The sequence below is a fragment of the Sorex fumeus genome, unplaced genomic scaffold (assembly GCF_029834395.1).
Source record: "Sorex fumeus unplaced genomic scaffold, SorFum_2.1 ptg000070l, whole genome shotgun sequence".
In the NCBI taxonomy this organism is placed as follows: Eukaryota; Metazoa; Chordata; class Mammalia; order Eulipotyphla; family Soricidae; genus Sorex; species Sorex fumeus.
In genome coordinates this window covers 4,167,218-4,175,420 of record NW_026606127.1, presented here as the reverse complement: position 1 = coordinate 4,175,420, position 8,203 = coordinate 4,167,218, and the positions used below count along the sequence as shown (strand labels likewise).

The 8,203-nt window shown below is 38.9% G+C and overlaps 1 pseudogene; it reads right to left on the bottom strand.

The window, feature by feature from the left end:
- Nucleotides 1-2,349: 2,349 nt before the first annotated feature.
- On the bottom strand, nt 2,350-2,446 carry LOC130037134 (uncharacterized; annotated as a pseudogene).
- Between the last annotated feature and the right edge of the window lie 5,757 nt (nt 2,447-8,203).

Below are 8,203 nucleotides of genomic sequence, written 5' to 3'. Positions count from 1 at the left end.
AAGAGTGTTTAATCTATTTATTTGAAAAATGTTATGGGTATCCTTTTAGAAAGTGCATTAAATCTTTATATAGCTTTGGGGTGTATTGCCATTTTGACAGTGTTAAACCTCTCAATCCATGAGCATGGGATGTGATTCCATTTCCTCATATACTCTATTATTTCGGGAAGTAGTGTTTTGTAGGGTTTTTTTTTTGGTATAGTTCCTTAACCTTTTTAGTTGATTCCAATATACTCGATTTTCTGAGGTATTATTGTGAATGGGATTGTTTTTCTCTATCTCTTTTTTTCTCTTTCATTATTAATATATGGGAAAGCCATGGCGTACCAGATATTGATTTTGTAATATGCTACTTTACTAAACAAATCTATTGTTCCCAGGAGCTTTTTTGGAGATTCTTTGGGATTTTCTAAGTATAGTATCATGTTATCTCTAAATAGTAAAAGCTTGAGTTCTTCCTTTTTTATATGGATGCCCTTGATATCTTTTTTTTAACGAAATCATATGGCAAGTACTTCAAGTACTATGTTGAATAGGAGTGGTGAGAGTGGGTAACTTGTTTTATGCCTGATTGTATTCTGGAATTCTATTTCATTGATTTCTGCTCCAAGCCTTTGGTTTTTCCCCGTTGAGAATATTACTTGCTGTGGGTTTGTGGTAATTTGCTTTGACTATATTGAGGAAAGTACTTTCAACTCCCATTTTGTTGAGAGTTTTTCATCATGAATGGGTGCTGGATCTCATCAAATGCTTTATCTACATCTATTGATATGATCATATGACTTTTATCTTTATTTTATTGAGATGGTGTATTCTGTTGATTGACTAGAGAATGTTAAGCCATCCTTGCATCCCCAAGCTAAACCTACTTGGTCATAGTGTGTGATCTTTTGTTGAGTTTCTAGATTCTCTTTGCTGGTATTTTCTTGAAAATTTTTGTATCTGTATTCACAAAGGAAAAAGGTCTGCAATTTTCTGTTTTTGTGGTGTCTCTGTCGATTTGAGTATTAGGGTGATCTTTGCCTCATAGAAACTATTTGGGAGTATTTATGTTTCTTCAATTTCCTGGAAAATCTTAAAAATGTTGGAAGCAGTTCCTCTTTAAAGGTTTGAAATAGTTCACTATTGAATCCATCTGGGCCCTGGATTCTGTTTGGGGGTATAATTTTGACCATCATTTCAATTTCCTTGTTAGTGATAGGTTCAAGTATTCCAAATCTTCTTGGTTCAGCCTTGGGAGGTAATTGGAATCCAATAATTTATCAATTTATTCAAGATTCTCTCATTTCCTGCTGCAAAGATTCTCAAAATAATCTCTGATGATCCTATGGATTTCTGTACTTTCTATTAGGATACTCCCCTTTGCATTTCTGATTCGATTTATTAGAATTCTTTCTCTTTGTTTCTTTGAGAGGCTTCTCATGGTTTATTGATCTTATTTATTTTCTCAAAGAACCAGTTTTTGTTCTTATTGGTCTTCTGGATTGTATTTTGGGATTCTAGCTCATTGATGTCTGGTACAAGTTTTATTATTTCCTTCCTCCAGCCTAGTTTGGACTACTTTTATTGGTTATTTTCCAAATCTTGAGCTCTAATTTATTCAGGTAGGCCCTTTCTTTCTTCCTGATGAATTCTGGCAGAGCTATAATCTTTCCTCTTAACACTGCTTTTGCTGTGTCCCACAAGTTCTGGTAGCTCGTGTCCTCATTCTCATTTGTTTATGGAAATTTTTAATTTCCTCTTTGATTTCTTCCCTAAGCCAACGGTTGTTCATTACTTCCCTTAAAGAAAATATTTCCTTGCTGAGCTTCAGTCTGTTTGATCTATCGAGAAGTGACAAAGAAGTGTTGAAATCTCCTACTAGTATTGTGTTACTATCAATGTTTTTCTATAAGTCTATTAGAAATTGTTTTAAAGTATTTTGCTGGTCTGTCATTAGGATCATATACATTGAGGAGGGTGAGTTTTTTCTGATGTACATATCCCATGATCATTAAGAAATGACATTCACTGTCTCTGATAACCTTTAGCTTGAAGTCCATGTGGTCTGATACTAGTATGGCCACTCCAGCTTTGCGGAGGTGATATTTTCTTGAAAACTTGTTTCCCAGCCTTTTACTTTTAGTCCATGGGTGCTTTGATTGTTCAGACATGTTTCTTGCAGGCAGCAGAATGTTGGGTTCAATTTTCTAATTCATCTTCCTATTCTGTGCCTCTGAATTGGCACATTTCATCCATTGACATTGAAAGAGATTGTTGTTTTGGGGATTTGTGCTCTCTTTATGTATAATTTTTGTACTTGTGGGGATTGTCTTAGCTTAAAGTATACTTGTTAATTCTTCTTGCAACAAAAATATGGAATGCTTTACAAGTTTGCATTTTATCTCTGTGCAAGGACCATGCTCATCATTGTATCATTTCAATTTTAGTATATGTGTTACCAAACCTAGTAGGAGTAAATTTTTCCATATTTTTCGCTTCTTATTACTTTGAGTGTTGTCCTTCCTCACTCCTATGGCAGACAATGATTCCTAATCAAGGAATGTATTTCAAAGCAGCATGAATAATAAATAGATTTAGAATTTTAATGTCCCAGAAATAAAAATATGGTTTTTACTATATTATCGTTTACAATACCCTAGGCATCAGTTTTACAAAATAATTCTTTTGGAAGATGGTATATGAGTTTGTTTAATGTTGTTCCCTGAATCCTTCATTAAGGACATTAAAATAGAGCCTTTTGCTGTTCTCACCTCAGTCCTGTGTACACCTCCAGGAAAAGGTGAATGGTGTTGTCTGCACTTTGACCACCTTGAATGTATGTAGGATTTTTCTCCTGAAGGATGAGGTGAGGATCATATTGATGATTTCATTCCACCTTATTACAAGTTCAACTTGAACGGAAGGTGAGACTCATGAGACTCCTATAAAGGACAGAACAAAGGGTCTCAGTGAAGTTTAATGGCCAACTCATATTAACAACATAGATGACTCAAAGTAACCTGTGTGCATCTTTGTGTGTAGTGAGTTTCATATCTACTGATAGTGATTGTCAGTCATGACACATGGGCCAAACAGACCTGTAATTAAAAATTTAGTTCTCTGAGCAGAGTGGGGTCTCTGAGGTGATTGAACAAGTGTGTAGTAATTTATTGCTAAGCACATAAGTATTTTGAATGATGTGTACTTTTCAATCTAAAATTAATTCCAAATATGTCTAAAACGACAGTGTCCTGACCTCGCACCTGGCTTTCGTCACCGAGGCCCCTTGGAGGTGCCGGGGGTGAGTTTCCCTCACCGCCCTGATTAGAGCCCCGGCAGCTGAAGACCTCTGCAACCAGCCATAGCTACGCTTAATACCACCCTTCCCAAGCTTGTAGGAGCCTCTTGCATGAAGGAACTGGAAGAGGAACCCAGATGTGCGGGACCGGGGGATGAGAACTCCATGGCTGCTCAGATCAAGACTGTGCCCCCTCCTTCCAAATCCCCCATCTTCTAATAATTAAGTGCTACAACCACGAACTGCTCCTGGATCCATGTAATGCCATCAATGGCCAACATCCAGAGACTGGATCTTATTTAGAAGACAGCAACTCTGATAGTCCAGTTCTCACTCTCAGAGAACCTGGTAGGCTTCTGTGAGTATTTTGCCCGCATGGCGGAGTCTTTGTTTCTGGTCACTGTTTCTTTTGAGGTACAGAAGCTGCTTAATTTAAGATAGTTCCCTTTGTTTATCTCTGTTTCCAGTTGCTTGGCAAGTGGCGTGTTATATTTGAAGATACCTTTAGCTTCAATGTTGTGGAGGGATTTGCCGACCTTGTCATCAATGAGCCTGAGGGATTCTGGTCTGATGTTGAGGCCTTTGAAACATTTTTATCTGACTTTTGTGTATGGTGTTAGGTAGAGGTCTGAGCCATTTTTTTTTTGCATGTATCTGTCAAGTTTTTTCTGCACCGTTTGTTCAGAAGGACTCTCTTGATCCACTTCACATTTCTTGCTCCCTTATCAAAGATTAGATGATTATATATTTGAGGGTGTGTGTCAGTATATTCAATCCTTTTCCATTGGTCTGCAGCTCTGCCTTTGTTCCAGTACCATTCTGTTCTCATTATTATCGTTTGTAGTAGATTTTGAGGTTGGGGAAGGTGATGCCTCCATTGTCTTTTCCCCAAGAATTGCTTTAGCTATTCGTGTGCGTTTGTTGTTCCATGTGAATTTCAGGAGTGCTTGATCAATTTCTTTGAAGAATGTCATGGGTATCTTTATAAGGATCAAGTTGAATTTTTACAATGCTTCGTGAAGAATTGCCATTTTGACAATGTTAAATCTCCCATTCCATATGCAGTATATATGTTTCCATTTCCTCCTGTCTTTTTTAATTTCCTGATGTATAGGTCCTTTACCTCTTTAGTTAAGCTGATTCCAAGGTTCTTGATTTTCTGCGGCACGATTGTGAATGGGATTGCTTTTTCATGTCATTTTCTTCTCTCTCATTACTTGCATATAAAAAAGCCATAGACTTTTGGGTATTGAGTTTATAGCCTGCAATTTTACTATAAATGTCTATTGTCTCTGGGAGATTTTCGTAGAGATTTTAGTATTCCCTGAATATAGTATGATATCTTCTGTGAATAGTGAGAGATTATTTCTAAATTTCATACATGAAAAACCCTTAATATTTTTTTCTTATCTATTTTCTCTTCCAAGTACTTCCAGTACTACATTGAAGAGAAGTGCCAAAATGAATTTTTACTTAGCACATTCTGTCTGTAAATTTCTATGCTAAGAACGGTGGAAGAAACAGTGATATCTTAGTAATTTACAAGTAAATTATAAAGACAGATAATTTAAAAGAATTTCTTTGTATAAATTTCAAAATGTGTAGCTTTTATTAAATATATTAAGAATAAATTGTAGGTCTTGATTATACCATGAAGATTATTTTCCTGTTAGAAGTTACCCTTCTAAAATGCAATAAAGAGACACATTTTGAAAATGTTGATTATTCGTTAATTCATTCAATGAATGTTTGTAGTCTGGTTGTGCAGTGCCTGCAGGAAGTCAACCTGTACCCTCAGGTGAGTGCATCAACAGTCTGATGGTGTCTTCATGCTTCCCGATAACCTCAAATGGCCACTGTGCCTCTGGCTGGCTCCCAACAACTCAGGACTACGTTTCCCGAGAAATTAAATTCCCGAAAGATATGTGGGAGCCATGTTAACAAACCACCCCAGGCTCAGCTATACAAGCTAATGGATTGGTCTTGTTTCAGAGACCCATAGACATATCTGGAAGATATCAACAGCCACAGTTAACCTTGGACCTGCAAAAGGCTGAAGACACTAGGGTAAATCAGAGGGAGGCAGGTTAGTTTGGTGCCCACCCAACCAGAACCCAGTGCAGCCACTAGCTCACACAATCCAAAATCGCCACCATGCTCTCCTCTGGTTTCCATCGTCTAAGGATGGCTCTCACTGAAATATAACAGCTGAAAATTCGGATATGCGGGTTTTGTGACTGAAATCTCCAGGCTTTCTCTGGGCAGGATGGGCATCCCACCCCCACTGCCCTGTACTTACGGAAGCCTCAGCAGTCATTTCCATACCTCAAAGCTACTCCAGGCTTACCTTCCTGATAAAAATGCTAAATTCCTTGAACAAACATGATGACCTCTTAGTACCTGTACGAGACCCTTAATGCACAAAATAAAAAGGAGACAGAGAGAAAGAATTAAAAAGCCTGCTATAGAGACACACTGGGGGTTGGGGTAGGGTGTTGGGGGATGGTTTTAGGGAACCAGGAATATTGGTTTTGGGAAATGTACACTAGAGGAGGGACTGATGTTGGATCGTTGTATGACTGGAAGCAAATTATGAATAGATTTGCAATGGTCTATCTCACAGATATTCAATAAAACATTAAAAATATATATCCTTCATTTGTACCTCAGAATACTGATGAAACTTTAAAACCCAGCATATCTATTTTTGTGTTCTCTGTAGGAAAAAAAAATGTTACTCACCTGTGTGCCAATAGCTTGTAGAAAGCTAAACCCAAAGATATATCAATGACTGTCTTTGGCATGAATACTGTAATTTCAGCTATGTTATGTTTTAGAATCAGTTCATGGACAAAACGTCAAGAGGAGCAGTGGCAAAGTGCATCAATGTTGAATGGATAATGTTTCAGGAGCTTGCAAGGGAGATGGGAAGATTTGGCATGAGTAAAGGGAAGAAACAGAAGAGTGAAGTACTAATAAGTATCATGAGAAAAATGCAAGGGAGGACATTTCCTGGCAAGTGTCACACTCTGTTGAGCTTTTGGTGAGGATAAGTATTAGAAAGTATCTTTCCCATTTAGTGGTAAAAAGGTAACTTTGATGGGTGTATTTAAAATTTACTTTAACGATTAGAATTACCAAGAGATACAAAGTTACAAAGTTGCTCATAATTGAGTTTCAGTCATCTAATGTTCTAGAACCTTTCCAGTATATTGGGGCATTTTTGAAGGAATATCCCTGGTGCGAAGACTAGGGCATCTGAATCTTAACACATTTCACCAAATATATGATCTGTACTCACATGATTTACACTGTCTCCCCTGCTCTTTGATTTATGTTTTCATGGAATATTTCCTTATGAACCTCACCTCAAGTGAGGCTCCCTAATTAAGACAAGTACATGTTTCTGGGGCACTACATATTTTTTGGTTGCTGGGAGAGTCTCTAAAGCAATGCTCAGGAGGTGTGGGGGCCCCACAGACAATTTTCAGAAAACGTGGCCATGGTGCTTGGGGTCCTCTGAGGCTATACAGCCTTTGATACTCTGGCAATCAGGTGGTGCTGGGAGTCAAATTGAGTGCATGTGAGACAAGTTCCATAAGCACTACACTATCTCTTGCAGCCCTGGGTATTAGATTTATGTCATCATTCTGAGGTCCTCCCTTTTGTCAGAAAGCAGAGACTTGTGCAGGAGAAAGTGGAAGAGACTTTAGGGTTTAGCTAGGTTGACTGAGTAGCTGGTGATACCATTAAGATTGGAACATAAAGTAAAAATAAAACAAGAGCCCCGTGCCTTTTCCCGCTGAACTCGACACCCTCCACAGGGGTACACCTGCGGACAACACCTGCAGCAGCTCCTTTGGACTATCCATCACCTAATCATCCCTCCCCTCCAGGTGGGTAGAGGGAGCACAAGCCAGGTTCAACACTCCTCCACTCCTCACCCCCAGCCCCTCACCTTTTCCTGCAGAACTGGACACCCTCCTGCAGGGGACACCTGAGGCAGCTCCATGGGATTTTTCATTGCTCCTCCTACATTCCAGGATCCTGGGTGGGAGTGACCCTGGGATGGGCCAGGGGCGTGACCACCATATAGGGAGCGTTTCCTCCCAGAAGTGGGCGTGGCCTTCTCCTGGGTGTCCAGCCCCAGTTATATTTCCCAATCTGGGCTCTCAGGACTTTCATCTCTCACTTTGTCGCCTAATACCGACTAAAAATTTCTGACCACCTCTACTAGAATACAACAACATCCCACTCGCCTACTCCATTTATAACAAAAGACCTGTATGAAATGTGCTGTACAAGCTCAAAACTAAAAAGTACCTCCTCCAAAGCGCAAATCTCCACCACAAGGAGAATATGAAGAAAAGAATCCCGAATCCCCAACCGAGGTTTTCCACAATTGCACTCTCTTTGATAAAGAATTCCAGGATAAAATGCAGAAGGTGTTCAAGGACCTACTCAAAGAGTAAATGGAAGAGATATCCAAAGACTAAAAGAAGAAATGAAAAAAACAATAGAAAAGAGAGCCAAGAAAATACAGGAAGAAAAGAGAACAGAATTTTAAAAAGCTACAAAAAGAAGATTCACAAATAAAGGATTCAGTGGATGAAATTAAAAAGTTAGTAAGTGCCCATAGCAATAGGATAAGTGCAGCTGAAGTTAGGATCAGCGAGCTTGAAGGTGAGCAACAGAAATCCCACTGGGAAGAACAAGCAATAGCAAAAGACCTCAAAATGGCTCTAAGGAGAATCAGAGACCAAGGGAATGACAACAAGATGAACAACATTAGAATCATTGGAGTACCAAAAGGACAGGGAAACAACCCCAATGAAAAAGCTAGAGTAAAAGAAACCATTGCTGAAAAGTTCCCAGAGTTAAGGAAAGCCGACATCCAGATCCAAGGAGCCAGAAGGGTACCAG